The sequence below is a fragment of the Bufo bufo genome, chromosome 8 (genome assembly GCF_905171765.1).
Source record: "Bufo bufo chromosome 8, aBufBuf1.1, whole genome shotgun sequence".
NCBI lineage: Eukaryota > Metazoa > Chordata > Amphibia > Anura > Bufonidae > Bufo > Bufo bufo.
In genome coordinates, this window is record NC_053396.1 from 1827961 (window position 1) to 1846789 (window position 18829).

The following is an 18829-nucleotide window of genomic DNA, read 5'->3' on the forward strand; positions in this document are numbered from 1 at the left end:
GTAAAGACCATGGACTGTAAAGAACATGGACTGTTAAGACCATGGACTGTGAACACCATGGACTTTAGAGACTTTGGACTGTAGAGATCAGGCACCCCTGGAGTCAGATGAGAAAAAGTCCTCCACACAGGTATTTTTTCTCCCGTCTAAGGCCCAGGCCAGACCAGTACTGTAGAGACCATGGACTATAGAGACCAGGACTGTAGAGACCAGAGCTGTAGAAACCATGGACTATAGAGACCAGGACTGCAGAGACCATGAACTATAGAGACCAGGACTGTAGAGACCATGTACTGTAGAGACCAGGGATGTAGAAACCATGGACTATAGAGACCAGGACTGTAGAGACCATGGACTGTAGAGATAATAGACTTTAGAGATCGTGGACTATAGAGACCAGGACTGTAGAGATCATGGACTTTAGAGACCAGGACTGTAGAGACCATGGACTATAGAGACCAGGATTGTAGAGACCATGGACTGTAGAGACCAGGACTGTAGAGACCAGAACTGTGGAGAGCAGGGCTGTAGAGACTATGGACTGTAGAGACCAGGACTTTAGAGAACATGGACTATAAAGACCATGGACTGTGGAGACCAGGACTGTAGAGACCATGGACTTCAGCGACCATGGACTGTAGAGACCAGGACTGTAGAAACCATGGACTATAGAGACCAGGACTGTAGAGACCATGTACTGCATAGACCAGGAATATAGAGACACAGGACTGTAGAGACATGGACTGTAGAAACCATGGACTATAGAGACCAGGACTGTAGAGACCATGTACTGTAGAGTCAATAGACTGTAGAGACCATGGACTGTGGAGACCAGGACTGTAAAGACCATGGACTGTGAACACCATGGACTGTAGAGACCAGGGCTGTAGAGACCATGGACCGTTGAGACTGTGGATTGTAGAGACCAGGACTGCAGAGACCATGGACTGTGGAGACCAGGACTGTAGAAACCATGGACTATAGAGACAGGACTGTAGCGACCAGAACTATAGAGACCATGGGCTGTAAAGACCATGGACTGTTAACACCATGGATTGTAGAGACCATGGACTGTAGAGACCAGGACTGTAGAAACCATGGACTATAGAGACTAGGACTGTAGAGACCATGTACTGTAGAGACAATAGACTGTAGAGACCATGGACTGTAAAGACCATGGACTGTGGAGACCAGGACAGTGAACACCATGGACTGTAGAGACTATGGACTGTAGAGACCAGGGCTGTAGAGACCATGGACTGTTGAGACTGTGGACTGCAGAGATTTGGACTGGTAGCGACCAGAACTATAGAGACCAAGACTGTAGAAACCAGGGCTGTAGAGACCATGGACTGTTGAGATTGTGGACTGTAGAGACCAGGACTGCAGAGACCATGGACTGTGGAGACCAGGACTGTAGAGACATAAACTGTAGAGACCATGGACTGCAGAGACTTGGACTGGTAGCGACCAGAAATATAGAGACCAGGACTGTAGAGACCATGGACTGTAAAGACCATGGACTGTGAACACCATAGATTGTAGAGACCATGGACTGTAGAGACCAGGACTGTAGAGACATGGACTGTAGAAACCATGGACTATAGAGACAAGGACTGTAAAGACCATGTACTGTAGAGACAATAGACTGTAGAGACTATGGACTGTAAAGACCATAGACTGTGGAGACCAGGACAGTGAACACCATAGACTGTAGAGACTATGGACTGTAGAGACCAGGACTGTAGAGACCAGGGCTGTAGAGACCATGGACTGTTTACTGCAGAGATTTGGACTGGTAGCGACCAGAACTATAGAGACCAAGACTGTAGAGACCATGGACTGTAAAGACCATGGACTGTAAAGACCATGGACTGTGAACACCATGGACTGTAGAGACTTTGGACTGTAAAGATCAGGCACCCCTGGAGTCAGATGAGAAAAAGTCCTCCACACAGACATTTTTTCTCCCGTCTAAGGCTACATGCACACGACCGTGCCATTATTTGCGGTCCGCAAACAGCGGATCCGCAAAAAATGGAAGCCGCCCGTATTCCTTCCGCAATTTGCAGAACGGGCGGTCCATTGTAGACATGCCTATTCTTGTCCGCAAAACGGACAAGAATAGGAGATGCTATATTTTTTTTGCGGGGCCTCGGAACGGAGTAACGGATGCGGACAGCACAAGGAGTGCTGTCCGCATCTTTTGCGGCCCCATTGAAGTGAATGGGGTCCGCCATCCGAGCCGCAAAAACAGCGGCTCGGATGCGGACCATAACTACGGTCGTGTGCATGAGGGCTTAGTCTACTCTCACACTGGCGTTTTGTTTCCGTTTGTGAGATCCGTTCATGGCTCAGCGTCCAAAACGGATCAGTTTTGCCCTAATGCGTCTGAATGGAGAAGGAATCCGCTCAGAATGCATCAGTTTGCCTCCGTTCAGTCTCGTACCGCTCTGGAGGGCCGCCTGCAGCATTTGGTGTCCAGTTCTGACGAAACTGAGCCAAACGGATCCGTTCTGACACACAATGTAAGTCAATGGAGGACGGATCCGTTTTTCTCTGACACAATCTGGCACAATAGAAAACGGATCCGTCCTCCATTGACTTTCAGTGGTGTTCAAGACGGATCCGTCATGGCTGTGTTACAGATAATACAACCGGATCCGTTCTGAACGGATCGTCTGTGCAGAATCCAGACGGATCCGCACCAAACGTGAGTGTGAAAGTAGCCTTAAATAGCGGATCTCTGACTGATCCGACAAAAAACGGATTCATACTGGCCACAATGGATGCTCAAAAACTAAATGGTGATGTGAAGCCGGCCTACAGGGTGTCGCCAGGACAAAGCACCAGTGCCGATCTCCAAATCCCAACATCAGCCCAGAGATTAGCCCTCCTCTCCCTCAATAAATTAGGAATTCAATTAAAGAGCGTGGCCTTGTGGTAACGAGTGGCATCTGGGAGCCATCATCTCATCTTTGAATTAGGCTGCCCTAATAAGTGCTGCCCTGAGTGACATGTCTGACTGCTGGGAGACTCTGCAGCATGTTGTATGTGTAGGACTACAAGTCCCAGCTGTACAATGACACTGCTAATACACCAGCATCTTCCCCCTACCTGTTCTTGTGCAATGCTCTGCAGAGCTCCTCTAGTCTTCAGCTCCAGTTGGCCAGCATTTGTCTCCTCACTGCCTGCAGCTACTTAGTAAAGCCTTCAGCCCCGAGTCTGTGCTGCTAAAGGGGTTAAAGTTTTTCCTAAAGAATCCAGGGAGAGAGCAGACAGCAGTGCAGGGGGCATGGCCAGCAACAGTGATAGTAATACAGGGGGCGTGGCAGCACAGTGGATAGCTGTGCAGGGGCGTGGCCAGTACAGTGACAACAGTGCAGGGGGCACTGGCCAGCACAGTGATAGTAATACAGGGGGCGTGGCCAGCACAGTGATAGCTGTGCAGGGGGCATGGCCAGTACAGTGACAACAGTGCAGGTGGCGTGGTCAGCACCGTGATAGCAGTGCAAGGGGCGTGGCCAGCACAGTGATAGCTGTGCAGGGGGCGTGGTCAGTACAGTGACAACCATGCAGAGGGCGTGGTCAGCACCGTGATAGCAGTGCAAGGGGCATGGCCAGCACAGTGATAACAGTGCAGGGGGCGTGGCCAGGACAGCGTTGTCTCGTGTACAGACTCATATCTGCTCTCTCAGGCTTGTGCACGAAACATTATCAGACCAGGGAGAGGAGCTGACACAATCACAGATCAGTCAATCTGAGAAAGGAGCCACTGTAAGATGCAGTAAGTGCATGGTAAAGCCTTTACATTTGATTAGTTAGAAACATACAAAGAACAAAAAAATAACTCGGACAAACCCCATTAAGCCTGATTCACACTCCACAGACATAATGTGTAAGGAAGTATAAACGGGGTTCTGAAGGTGCATTCGGTCCCCCCATTAGCCGCAGACCTGCTGCTTAGCTTCGGGAACGAGGATCTGTGTTTTACCTCGTTCCCAGGGCGGCTTTACTAGCTGGGTGGCTCCCATGCTCCTAAGTCTGCCTTGGAGCGCCGAGCTGATCACTCGGTGCTCGACTGGTTTGTCTGTCGGTCATGTGACGCTGGCCACGTCACATGACCCTCACTCCCCACTATAAATACAGGCAGCCTGCGGCCACAGGTTGCCTGTTATTTAGGTTCCACCAGTGATTTGGTCTTTCCTGGCGTACTTACCTCCTGCTGAATTCCTGACGATCCTCTGCCTGCTCCTTGTGTACTTTGCTGCTCTCCTGGTATTCTGACCCCCGGCCCTCCTCCTGACGATCCTCTGCTGACTCCTTTGGTACTTCACGTCTCTTATGACCCCGGCTTCTCCTGACAATTCTCTGCTTGCTCCATTTGTACTTTGTAGCTTTCCTGGTATTGACTCGGTCCGTTCACGTCCTGTTGTTGTCTGTCTGTCATCCCTGCACTTATTCCAAGGTTAGGGATTGCCGTCCAGTTGTCCCCTGTCATTAGGACTCGCGAGGCAAGTAGGCAGGGCCAGGGGTAAGGGTGGGAGCGCAGTGGTCACTTCCCTCCCCCCCTGTGTGTGTGTGTGTGTACGCGACCGTTACAGGAAGGATCTGCTTTCTGTTCTGTGTTTAGAGCCCCCATGGGTCAGTTGTCAGCCACACCGGAACTATTCCATGAAGTAGAGGCCCTAGTGGATCCCCTGCATCGAAGTCCAGATCCCTGTATAGGGTTAAAGGGTGAATAGCAGATGGCTGCCAAGATAATGCCCCTTATGTGATAGCCCAAAGTAAAACCTGTGGTTGATGCAGTGGTTCCACACCCACTGTTCACAACATGGCTCCAGGCTGTCATAGCCACTGATCAAAGCCCTGCAATTTCACCATGGGGGCTCTGAGCGGAGGACAGATGCTCAGATGCCCGCGCTCGCTATTGACCACAATATCTGGGGAATTACATGATCAGGATAGGAGTTATCTCCAATCACAGTCATTGTGGCAGGGTGTTATCTGTATTACCAGCCTGCACCCGCTGCGTATGGGGTGGGCTCAGCTTGTGAGCATGCTCCATGCATTTACTAATGACATAAAGTTATAGTTTGGTATGTGTATTCCAGGATTTTTGATCTGACAGAGGGGGGGTCTGACACCCCATATCCCTCCCGATCCACCGTTCAGCAGTAGCTCCATCCACTCGTAGAGGGTGCCGTTGATACCTGCAGCACTGCTCACATTCACTCCAATGGGAGCAGCTCTGCAGTTATCAGCTCCACTTCCGTGCCAGAGGTGCCCTGAAACAGCTGACTAATGGGGGTGCGGGGTGACGGACTCCCGCTGATTAGCTATGGATGACATATGTTAAAGATAAACCATCAATAGTAATATCCTGAACTACCCCTTTAATGCATTTGGAAGGTTCTGAACACATAGCCAACGCAGGTGAAGGCAGCTACAGTATGTCTCTGTGCAGGATACAGAGGGGGGGGGCATTATGTTGGGACGCTGGATGGAAGATAGAGTGAGATCTGTATCTGATGATACACAGAGCATTTGAAATATTTGCTACTTTACTGAAAAGGAAAAACTAAATTCTTGCATTGACTTAAGTCTTCAGCCCCTTTACTCAGGACATAAGTTTTCAGCCCCTTTACTCAGGACATAAGTCTTCAGCCCCTTTACTGCGGGGCATAAGTCTTCAGCCCCTTTACTCAGGACATAAGTCTTCAGCCCCTTTACTCAGGACATAAGTCTTCAGCCCCTTTACTCAGGACATAAGTCTTCAGCCCCTTTACTCAGGACATAAGTCTTCAGCCCCTTTACTCAGGACATAAGTCTTCAGCCCCTTTACTCAGGACATAAGTCTTCAGCCCCTTTACTCGGGACATAAGTCTTCAGCCCCTTTACTCGGGACATAAGTCTTCGCCCCTTTACTCAGGACATAAGTCTTCGCCCCTTTACTCAGGACATCAGTCTTCAGCCCCTTTACTCAGGACATAAGTCTTCAGCCCCTTTACTCAGGACATAAGTCTTCAGCCCCTTTACTCAGGACATAAGTCTTCAGCCCCTTTACTCAGGACATAAGTCTTCAGCCCCTTTACTCGGGACATAAGTCTTCAGCCCCTTTACTCGGGACATAAGTCTTCGGCCCCTTTACTCAGGACATAAGTCTTCGGCCCCTTTACTGCGGGCATAAGTCTTCGGCCCCTTTACTCGGGCATAAGTCTTCAGCCCCTTTACTCCGGACATAAGTCTTCGGCCCCTTTACTCAGGACATAAGTCTTCGGCCCCTTTACTGCGGGGCATAAGTCTTCAGCCCCTTTACTCCGGACATAAGTCTTCAGCCCCTTTACTCCGGACATAAGTCTTCGGCCCCATTACTCAGGACATAAGTCTTCGGCCCCATTACTCTGGACATAAGTCTTCAGCCCCTTTACTCGGGACATAAGTCTTCGGCCCCTTTACTCAGGACATAAGTCTTCAACCCCTTTACTCTCGAATAAGTCTTTTGTCCCCTTTACTCTCGAATAAGATCTTTTGTCCCTTCTCCAGATCTAAGCCTCCACACAATCCTGTCTCCGAGCTCTACAGGCAGTTCTCTACTCAGGGCTTGGTTCTTGCTCCGATGCATTGTCTGCTGTGAGATCTTATATAGACAGGGCTGTGTCCTTCCACATCATGTCCAATCAGCTGAATTTACCACAGGTGACTACAATGAAGGTGTAGAACGTCTCCGAGATGATCCAGTACGGCGCTGATACCGCTCGGCTATCTAATAGTGGAGTACAGCGCTCGGCTATCTAATAGTGGAGTACAGAGCTCGGCTATCTAATAGCGGAGTACAGCGCTCGGCTATCTAATAGCGGAGTACAGCGCTCGGCTATCTAATAGCGGAGTACAGCGCTCGGCTATCTAATAGTGGAGTACAGCGCTCGGCTATCTAATAGCGGAGTACAGCGCTCGGCTATCTAATAGTGGAGTACAGCGCTCGGCTATCTAATAGGGGAGTACAGCGCTCGGCTATCTAATAGCGGAGTACAGCGCTCAGCTATCTAATAGTGGAGTACAGCGCTCGGCTATCTAATAGTGGAGTACAGCGCTCGGCTATCTAATAGGGGAGTACAGCGCTCGGCTATCTAATAGGGAGTACAGCGCTCGGCTATCTAATAGAGGAGTACAGCGCTCGGCTATCTAATAGGGGAGTACAGCGCTCGGCTATCTAATAGTGGAGTACAGCGCTCGGCTATCTAATAGGGGAGTACAGCGCTCAGCTATCTAATAGTGGAGTACAGCGCCGGCTATCTAATAGTGGAGTACAGCGCTCGGCTAACTAATAGGGGAGTACAGCGCCCGGCTATCCAATAGGGGATACAGCGCTCTGCAATCTAATAGTGGAGTACAGCGCTCCGGCTATCTAATAGTGGAGTACAGCGCTCGGCTATCTAATAGGGAGTACAGCGCTCGGCTATCTAATAGGGGAGTACAGCGCTCGGCTATCTAATAGTGAGTACAGCGCTCAGCTATCTAATAGTGGAGTACAGCGCTCGGCTATCTAATAGTGGAGTACAGCGCTTCGGCTATCTAATAGGTGGAGTACAGCGCTCAGCTATCTAATAGGGAGTACAGCGCTCAGCTATCTAATAGTGGAGTACAGCGCTCAGCTATCTAATAGGGGAGTACAGCGCTCAGCTATCTAATAGTGGAGTACAGCGCCCGGCTATCTAATAGGGGAGTACAGCGCTAGGTATCTAATAGTGGAGACAGCGCCCGGCTATCTAATAGTGGAGTACAGCGCTCGGCTATCTAATAGCGGAGTACAGCGCTCGGCTATCTAATAGAGAGAGTACAGGCTCGGCTATCTAATAGGGTGTACAGGCGCTCGGCTATCTATAGTGGAGTACAGCGCTCGGCTATCTAATAGGGGGAGTACAGCGCTCGGCTTTCTATAGAGGGTACAGCGATCGGCTATTAATAGGGGAGTACAGCGCCTCAGCTATCTAATAGCGGAGTTCAGCGCTCGGCTATCTAAATAGCGGAGTTTTTACAGCGCTCGGCTATCTAATAGGGGAGTAACAGAGCTCGGCTATCTAATAGGGGGAGACAGCGCTCGGCTATCTAATAGCGGAGTTCAGCCGCTCGGCTTTCTAATAGAGGAGTACAGCGCCCGGCTATCTATAGTGGAGTACAGCGCTCGGCTATCTAATAGGGGAGTACAGCGCCCGGCTATCTAAATAGGGGAAGTACAGAGCTCGGCTATCTAATAGGGGAGTACAGCGCCCGGCTATCTAATAGGGGAGTACAGCGCTCGGCTATCTAATAGGGGAGTACAGAGCTCGGCTATCTAATAGGGGAGTACAGAGCTCGGCTATCTAATAGGGGAGTACAGCGCTCGGCTATCTAATAGTGGAGTACAGCGCTCGGCTATCTAATAGGAGAGTACAGCGCTCAGCTATCTAATAGGGGAGTACAGCGCTCGGCTATCTAATAGCGGAGTACAGCGCTCGGCTATCTAATAGGGGAGTACAGCGCTCGGCTATCTAATAGTGGAGTACAGCGCTCGGCTATCTAATAGTGGAGTACAGCGCCCGGCTATCTAATAGGGGAACAGCGCTCGGCTATCTAATAGTGGAGTACAGCGCTCGGCTATCTAATAGTGGAGTACAGCGCTCGGCTATCTAATAGCGGAGTACAGCGCTCGGCTATCTAATAGCGGAGTACAGCGCTCAGCTATCTAATAGTGGAGTACAGCGCCCGGCTATCTAATAGTGGAGTACAGCGCTCGGCTATCTAATAGGGGAGTACAGCGCTCGGCTATCTAATAGGGGAGTACAGCGCTCGGCTATCTAATAGGGGAGTACAGCGCTCGGGTATCTAATAGCGGAGTACAGCGCTCGGGTATCTAAGGGGAGTACAGCGCTCGGGTATCTAATAGGGGAGTACAGCGCTCGGCTATCTAATAGGGGAGTACAGCGCTCGGCTATCTAATAGGGGAGTACAGCGCTCGGCTATCTAATAGTGGAGTACAGCGCTCGGCTATCTAATAGTGGAGTACAGCGCTCGGCTATCTAATAGTGGAGTACAGGGCTCGGCTATCTAATAGGGGAGTACAGCGCCCGGCTATCTAATAGGGGAGTACAGCGCTCGGCTATCTAATAGTGGAGTACAGCGCTCGGCTATCTAATAGTGGAGTACAGCGCTCGGCTATCTAATAGTGGAGTACAGCGCTCGGCTATCTAATAGTGGAGTACAGCGCTCGGCTATCTAATAGTGGAGTACAGCGCTCGGCTATCTAATAGTGGAGTACAGCGCTCGGCTATCTAATAGTGGAGTACAGCGCTCGGCTATCTAATAGTGGAGTACAGCGCTCGGCTATCTAATAGGGGAGTACAGCGCTCGGCTATCTAATAGCGGAGTACAGCGCTCGGCTATCTAATAGGGGAGTACAGCGCTCGGCTATCTAATAGCGGAGTACAGCGCTCGGCTATCTAATAGCAGAGTACAGCGCTCGGCTATCTAATAGTGGAGTACAGCGCTCGGCTATCTAATAGTGGAGTACAGCGCTCGGCTATCTAATAGGGGAGTACAGCGCTCGGCTATCTAATAGGGGAGTACAGCGCTCAGCTATCTAATAGGGGAGTACAGCGCTCGGCTATCTAATAGGGGAGTACAGAGCTCGGCTATCTAATAGGGGAGTACAGCGCTCGGCTATCTAATAGTGGAGTACAGCGCTCGGCTATCTAATAGCGGAGTACAGCGCTCGGCTATCTAATAGCGGAGTACAGCGCTCGGCTATCTAATAGCGGAGTACAGCGCTCGGCTATCTAATAGGGGAGTACAGCGCTCGGCTATCTAATAGTGGAGTACAGCGCTCGGCTATCTAATAGGGGAGTACAGAGCTCGGCTATCTAATAGCGGAGTACAGCGCTCGGCTATCTAATAGGGGAGTACAGCGCTCGGCTATCTAATAGGGGAGTACAGCGCTCGGCTATCTAATAGTGGAGTACAGCGCTCGGCTATCTAATAGTGGAGTACAGCGCTCGGCTATCTAATAGTGGAGTACAGCGCTCGGCTATCTAATAGGGGAGTACAGCGCTCGGCTATCTAATAGCGGAGTACAGCGCTCGGCTATCTAATAATGGAGTACAGCGCTCGGCTATCTAATAGGGGAGTACAGCGCTCGGCTATCTAATAGGGGAGTACAGCGCTCGGCTATCTAATAGGGGAGTACAGCGCTCGGCTATCTAATAGGGGAGTACAGCGCTCGGCTATCTAATAGGGGAGTACAGCGCTCGGCTATCTAATAGGGGAGTACAGCGCTCGGCTATCTAATAGGGGAGTACAGAGCTCGGCTATCTAATAGTGGAGTACAGCGCTCGGCTATCTAATAGGGGAGTACAGCGCTCGGCTATCTAATAGGGGAGTACAGAGCTCGGCTATCTAAAGGGGAGTACAGCGCTCGGCTATCTAATAGGGGAGTACAGCGCTCGGCTATCTAATAGCGGAGTACAGCGCTCGGCTATCTAATAGGGGAGTACAGAGCTCGGCTATCTAATAGGGGAGTACAGCGCTCGGCTATCTAATAGGGGAGTACAGCGCTCGGCTATCTAATAGGGGAGTACAGCGCTCGGCTATCTAATAGGGGAGTACAGAGCTCGGCTATCTAATAGGGGAGTACAGCGCTCGGCTATCTAATAGGGGAGTACAGCGCTCGGCTATCTAATAGGGGAGTACAGAGCTCGGCTATCTAATAGAGGAGTACAGCGCTCGGCTATCTAATAGGGGAGTACAGCGCTCGGCTATCTAATAGTGGAGTACAGCGCTCGGCTATCTAATAGTGGAGTACAGAGCTCGGCTATCTAATAGGGGAGTACAGCGCTCAGCTATCTAATAGCGGAGTACAGCGCTCGGCTATCTAATAGCGGAGTACAGCGCTCGGCTATCTAATAGCGGAGTACAGCGCTCAGCTATCTAATAGGGGAGTACAGCGCTCGGCTATCTAATAGGGGAGTACAGCGCTCGGCTATCTAATAGCGGAGTACAGCGCTCGGCTATCTAATAGTGGAGTACAGCGCTCGGCTATCTAATAGGGGAGTACAGCGCTCGGCTATCTAATAGTGGAGTACAGCGCTCGGCTATCTAATAGTGGAGTACAGCGCTCAGCTATCTAAAAGGGGAGTACAGCGCTCAGCTATCTAATAGGGGAGTACAGCGCTCAGCTATCTAATAGGGGAGTACAGCGCTCAGCTATCTAATAGTGGAGTACAGCGCTTCGGCTAGTCTAATAGGGGAGTACTAGCGCTCGGCTATCTAATAGTGGAGTACAGCGCTCGGCTATCTAATAGGGAGTACAGCGCTCGGCTATCTAATAGGGAGTACAAGCGCTCGGCCTATCTAATAGGGGAGTACAGCGCTCGGCTATCTAATAGGGGAGTAACAGGAGCTCGGCTATCTAATAGTGGAGTACAGCGCTCAGCTATCTAATAGTGGAGTACAGCGCTCGGCTATCTAATAGTGGAGTACAGCGCCCGGCTATCTAATAGGGGAGTACAGCGCTCGGCTATCTAATAGTGGAGTACAGCGCTCGGCTATCTAATAGTGGAGTACAGCGCTCAGCTATCTAATAGGGGAGTACAGCGCTCGGCTATCTAATAGGGGAGTACAGAGCTCGGCTATCTAATAGCGGAGTACAGCGCTCAGCTATCTAATAGGGGAGTACAGCGCTCGGCTATCTAATAGGGGAGTACAGCGCTCGGCTATCTAATAGCGGAGTACAGCGCTCAGCTATCTAATAGGGGAGTACAGCGCTCGGCTATCTAATAGGGGGAGTACAGCGCTCGGCTATCTAATAGGGGAGTACAGCGCTCGGCTATCTAATAGTGGAGTACAGCGCTCGGCTATCTAATAGGGGAGTACAGCGCTCGGCTATCTAATAGTGGAGTACAGCGCTCGGCTATCTAATAGTGGAGTACAGCGCTCAGCTATCTAAAAGGGGAGTACAGCGCTCAGCTATCTAATAGGGGAGTACAGCGCTCAGCTATCTAATAGGGGAGTACAGCGCTCAGCTATCTAATAGTGGAGTACAGCGCTCGGCTATCTAATAGGGAGTAACAGCGCTCGGCTATCTAATAGTGGAGTACAGCGGCTCGCTATCTAATAGGGGAGTACAGCGCTCGGCTATCTAATAGGGAGTACAGCGCTCGGCTATCTAATAGGGGAGTACAGCGCTCGGCTATCTAATAGGGGAGTACAGAGCTCGGCTATCTAATAGTGGAGTACAGCGCTCTGCTATCTAATAGTGGAGTACAGCGCTCGGCTATCTAATAGTGGAGTACAGCGCCCGCTATCTAATAGGGGAGTACAGCGCTCGGCTATCTAATAGTGGAGTACAGCGCTCGGCTATCTAATAGGGGAGTACAGCGCTCAGCTATCTAATAGGGGAGTACAGCGCTCGGGCTATCTAATAGTGGAGTACAGCGCTCGGCTATCTAATAGGGGAGTACAGCGCTCGGCTATCTAATAGGGGAGTACAGCGCTCGGCTATCTAATAGGGGAGTACAGCGCTCGGCTATCTAATAGTGGAGTACAGCGCTCGGCTATCTAATAGGGGAGTACAGCGCTCGGCTATCTAATAGAGGAGTACAGCGCTCGGCTATCTAATAGGGGAGTACAGCGCTCGGCTATCTAATAGGGGAGTACAGCGCCCGGCTATCTAATAGTGGAGTACAGCGCTCGGCTATCTAATAGTGGAGTACAGCGCTCGGCTATCTAATAGTGGAGTACAGCGCTCGGCTATCTAATAGTGGAGTACAGCGCTCGGCTATCTAATAGTGGAGTACAGCGCCCGGCTATCTAATAGTGGAGTACAGCGCTCGGCTATCTAATAGGGGAGTACAGCGCTCGGCTATCTAATAGGGGAGTACAGCGCTCGGCTATCTAATAGGGGAGTACAGCGCTCGGCTATCTAATAGTGGAGTACAGAGCTCGGCTATCTAATAGGGGAGTACAGCGCTCGGCTATCTAATAGAGGAGTACAGCGCTCGGCTATCTAATAGGGGAGTACAGAGCCCGGCTATCTAATAGCGGAGTACAGCGCTCGGCTATCTAATAGTGGAGTACAGCGCTCGGCTATCTAATAGGGGAGTACAGCGCTCGGCTATCTAATAGGGGAGTACAGCGCTCGGCTATCTAATAGGGGAGTACAGCGCTCGGCTATCTAATAGGGGAGTACAGAGCTCGGCTATCTAATAGTGGAGTACAGCGCTCGGCTATCTAATAGCGGAGTACAGCGCTCGGCTATCTAATAGCGGAGTACAGCGCTCGGCTATCTAATAGTGGAGTACAGCGCTCGGCTATCTAATAGGGGAGTACAGCGCTCGGCTATCTAATAGGGGAGTACAGCGCTCAGCTATCTAATAGGGGAGTACAGCGCTCAGCTATCTAATAGTGGAGTACAGCGCTCGGCTATCTAATAGGGGAGTACAGCGCTCGGCTATCTAATAGGGGAGTACAGCGCTCGCGCTATCTAATAGGGGAGTACAGAGCTCGGCTATCTAATAGGGGAGTACAGCGCTCGGCTATCTAATAGGGGAGTACAGCGCTCGGCTATCTAATAGGGGAGTACAGCGCTCGGCTATCTAATAGCGGAGTACAGCGCTCGGCTATCTAATAGTGGAGTACAGCGCTCGGGCTATCTAATAGGGGATTACAGCGCTCGGCTATCTAATAGTGGAGTACAGCGCTCGGCTATCTAATAGGAGAGTAACAGCGCTCGGCTATCTAATAGGGGAGTACAGCGCTCGGCTATCTAATAGTGGAGTACAGCGCTCGGCTATCTAATAGGGGAGTACAGCGCTCGGCTATCTAATAGGGGAGTACAGCGCTCGGCTATCTAATAGGGGAGTACAGCGCTCGGCTATCTAATAGTGGAGTACAGAGCTCGGCTATCTAATAGGGGAGTACAGCGCTCGGCTATCTAATAGAGGAGTACAGCGCTCGGCTATCTAATAGGGAGTACAGAGCCCGGCTATCTAATAGCGGAGTACAGCGCTCGGCTATCTAATAGTGGAGTACAGCGCTCGGCTATCTAATAGGGGAGTACAGCGCTCGGCTATCTAATAGGGGAGTACAGCGCTCGGCTATCTAATAGGGGAGTACAGCGCTCGGCTATCTAATAGGGGAGTACAGAGCTCGGCTATCTAATAGTGGAGTACAGCGCTCGGCTATCTAATAGCGGAGTACAGCGCTCGGCTATCTAATAGCGGAGTACAGCGCTCGGCTATCTAATAGTGGAGTACAGCGCTCGGCTATCTAATAGGGGAGTACAGCGCTCGGCTATCTAATAGGGGAGTACAGCGCTCAGCTATCTAATAGGGGAGTACAGCGCTCGGCTATCTAATAGTGGAGTACAGCGCTCGGCTATCTAATAGGGGAGTACAGCGCTCGGCTATCTAATAGGGGAGTACAGCGCTCGGCTATCTAATAGTGGAGTACAGAGCTCGGCTATCTAATAGGGGAGTACAGCGCTCGGCTATCTAATAGGGGAGTACAGCGCTCGGCTATCTAATAGGGGAGTACAGCGCTCGGCTATCTAATAGCGGAGTACAGCGCTCGGCTATCTAATAGTGGAGTACAGCGCCCGGCTATCTAATAGGGGAGTACAGCGCTCGGCTATCTAATAGGGGAGTACAGCGCTCGGCTATCTAATAGGGGAGTACAGCGCTCGGCTATCTAATAGTGGAGTACAGCGCTCGGCTATCTAATAGGAGAGTACAGCGCTCGGCTATCTAATAGGGGAGTACAGCGCTCGGCTATCTAATAGTGGAGTACAGCGCTCGGCTATCTAATAGGGGAGTACAGCGCTCGGCTATCTAATAGGGGAGTACAGCGCTCGGCTATCTAATAGCGGAGTACAGAGCTCGGCTATCTAATAGGGGAGTACAGCGCTCGGCTATCTAATAGGGGAGTACAGCGCTCGGCTATCTAATAGCGGAGTACAGAGCTCGGCTATCTAATAGGGGAGTACAGCGCTCGGCTATCTAATAGAGGAGTACAGCGCTCGGCTATCTAATAGGGGAGTACAGCGCTCGGCTATCTAATAGTGGAGTACAGCGCTCAGCTATCTAATAGGAGAGTACAGCGCTCGGCTATCTAATAGGGGAGTACAGCGCTCGGCTATCTAATAGGGGAGTACAGCGCTCGGCTATCTAATAGCGGAGTACAGCGCTCGGCTATCTAATAGTGGAGTACAGCGCTCGGCTATCTAATAGTGGAGTACAGCGCTCGGCTATCTAATAGCGGAGTACAGCGCTCGGCTATCTAATAGGGGAGTACAGAGCTCGGCTATCTAATAGTGGAGTACAGCGCTCGGCTATCTAATAGCGGAGTACAGCGCTCGGCTATCTAATAGCGGAGTACAGCGATCGGTCAATAGTAAATGTCAGGAGAACCCCTTTAACCTGCTCATGACTGAATACCCCTTTATGCTGCCTGCACACGTTGCAGATTACACACGTTTTTTCTGCAGGGATTTTCACGCACTACCAGCAAAGTGAATGAGATTTGCCAAACCTCGTGTCCAATCCGCAGCATGTCAATTGTTTGCACAATTCCATAGCCGTCAATGTGGTTGTCAACACAGACAGAAAATCCGCACCAGACACTGCAATAGTGTGAATTTCTGTGTGGTTTTCATGCCGTTTTGGTCCGGATTTCATGTGGATTTTCTGCATACAAATAAGCAAGGTGTTCAGATATCCTTCAAGGGGTCATCCCACGAAATAAGAGTGACCTGGAGTAATGCTGCTCTCCAGTGTCATATTATCTGGCGACTTCTCTCTTCCCTTTCTGTCGGTGGGCAGCAGCTCGTCAGCCCCAGGAGTACGCTGCAGTCAGCTCTCTTTAACCCCTTTCTCCCCACACGGCCCCGATGACAGCACTATGGTAACAGTGCAACTCCCTTCTCCACCGATTTGCTAGCAGTCTGCAGTAAGGGTACAGAGGGGTGGTAACCAGTTGGGGGTGTGTCCCTGCACAGTCTTACAATGGCAGCGCTGATTGGATAGAGTGAGTCTGTGCAGGGACACACCCCCTCTGTACCCTTACTGCAGACTGCTAGTAATTCATTTATAAAACAATAAAGGAACGGCAGAACGTGAAGCGATAAGAATACAGGATCCAGAATTGTTATTACATGGGGAATGCATGAAGCTATTAAAAGAGGCGTCAGGAGCGGTGAGAGGTTAAGATAAAACGAAGAAGGCTCGTCATTCTCCTTATTAAAGGGGTTGTCCCACGAAAAATATTCTACAGTTTCCAAACCAGCATCTGGATCTGAATACTTTAGTAATTGCATGAAATTAAACATTTAGCATAACCATTATATTCAATAAAATGTACCTGTACAGCGCCACCTGCTGCTTGTTTTTTTCCGCATTTCTTTGACCTGCTCACTGAGATGGCCGCACATGCTCAGTTTCATCCTTCTACTGCCTCCTGAGCTGTGATAGGGAGAGCATGGACACGCCCCCTGAGCTAAAGCATAAAGGACACGCCCCTTGAGCTGTCAGCTTGATATACAGTATTATCATGGACCATATGATGTCTGATTTTCATTTTTACATTAGTCATGGGATAACTTTTACCTCAAGAATAATGAAACAAATAGAGCGAAGAATGAAGACGTAGAAAGGCGACTGAGGTGCAAAACTATAAGGAATCCGTCTACTGTCCAAGGTGACAGGGTGTTGGACTTTGTGAGTGAACTGCCTGAGGGGCGGACTGTCTGAGGAGAGGAACATCTGAGGGGTGACCTGTCCAAGGGGTGGACTGTCTGAGGAGAGGAACATCTGAGGGGTGACCTGTCCGAGGGGTGGACTGTCTGAGGAGAGGAACATCTGAGGGGTAGACTGTCTGAGGGGAGGAACGTCTGAGGGGTGACCTGTCCGAGGGGTGGACTGTCTGAGGGGTGACCTGTCCAAGGGGTGGACTGTCTGAGGAGAGGTACGTCTGAGGGGTGGACTGTCTGAGGAGAGGTACGTCTGAGGGGTGGACTGTCTGAGGAGAGGTACGTCTGAGGGGTAACCTGTCTGAGGGGTGACCTGTCTGAGGAGAGGTACGTCTGAGGGGTGGACTGTCTGAGGAGTGACTTGTCTGAGGGGGACTGTCTGAGAGGCGGACTGTCTGAGGAGTGACCTGTCTGAGAGGCGGACTGTCTGAGGGGTGACCTGTCTGAGAGGCGGACTGTCTGAGGGGTGACCTGTCTGAGAGGGGGACTGTCTGAGGGGTGGACTGTCTGAGGAGTGACCTGTCTGAGAGGCGGACTGTCTGAGGAGAGGAACGTCTGAGGGGTAGACTGTCTGAGGAGAGGAACGTCTGAGGGGTAGACTGTCTGAGGAGAGGAACGTCTGAGGGGCGGACTATCTGAGGAGAGGAACGTCTGAGGGGCGGACTGTCTGAGGAGAGGAACGTCTGAGGGGCGGACTGTCTGAGGAGAGGAACGTCTGAGGGGTAGACTGTCTGAGGAGAGGAACGTCTGAGGGGTGACCTGTCCGAAGGGTGGACTGTCTGAGGGGTGTCCTGTCTGAGGGGTGACCTGTCTGAGGGGCGGACTGTCTGAGGAGAGGAACGTCTGAGGGGCGGACTGTCTGAGGAGAGGAACGTCTGAGGGGTAGACTGTCTGAGGAGAGGAACGTCTGAGGGGTGGACTGTCTGAGGAGTGACCTGTCTGAGGAGTGACCTGTCTGAGAGGCGGACTGTCTGAGGAGAGGAACGTCTGAGGAGTGACCTGTCTGAGAGGCGGACTGTCTGAGGGGTGACCTGTCTGAGAGGCGGACTATCTGAGGGGTGACCTGTCTGAGAGGCGGACTGTCTGAGGGGTGACCTGTCTGAGGGGTGACCTGTCTGAGAGGCGGACTGTCTGAGGGGTGACCTGTCTGAGGGGTGACCTGTCTGAGAGGGGGACTGTCTGAGGGGTGACCTGTCTGAGGAGTGACCTGTCTGAGGAGTGACCTGTCTGAGAGGCGGACTGTCTGAGGAGAGGAACGTCTGAGGAGTGACCTGTCTGAGAGGCGGACTGTCTGAGGGGTGACCTGTCTGAGGAGTGACCTGTCTGAGGAGTGACCTGTCTGAGAGGCGGACTGTCTGAGGAGAGGAACGTCTGAGGAGTGACCTGTCTGAGAGGCGGACTGTCTGAGGGGTGACCTGTCTGAGAGGCGGACTGTCTGAGGAGAGGAACGTCTGAGGGGTAGACTGTCTGAGGAGAGGAACGTCTGAGGGGTAGACTATCTGAGGAGAGGAACGTCTGAGGGGTGGACTGTCTGAGGGGTGACCTGTCTGAGGGGTGACCTGTCTGAGAGGCGGACTGTCTGAGGGGTGACCTGTCTGAGGGGTGACCTGTCTGAGAGGGGGACTGTCTGAGGGGTGACCTGTCTGAGGGGCGGACTGTCTGAGGAGAGGAACGTCTGAGGGGCAGACTGTCTGAGGAGAGGAACGTCTGAGGGGTAGACTGTCTGAGGAGAGGAACGTCTGAGGGGTAGACTATCTGAGGAGAGGAACGTCTGAGGGGTGACCTGTCCGAAGGGTGGACTGTCTGAGGGGTGTCCTGTCTGAGGGGTGACCTGTCTGAGGGGTAGACTGTCTGAGGAGAGGAACGTCTGAGGGGTAGACTATCTGAGGAGAGGAACGTCTGAGGGGTGACCTGTCCGAAGGGTGGACTGTCTGAGGGGTGTCCTGTCTGAGGGGTGGACTAATCTTTCTCCACTTGTATATTTGGAGGTGAGCAGTCACAGGAGACACCTCATACAGGCGGCCATCAATGCTGTGCTGACTTTTTCTGTCA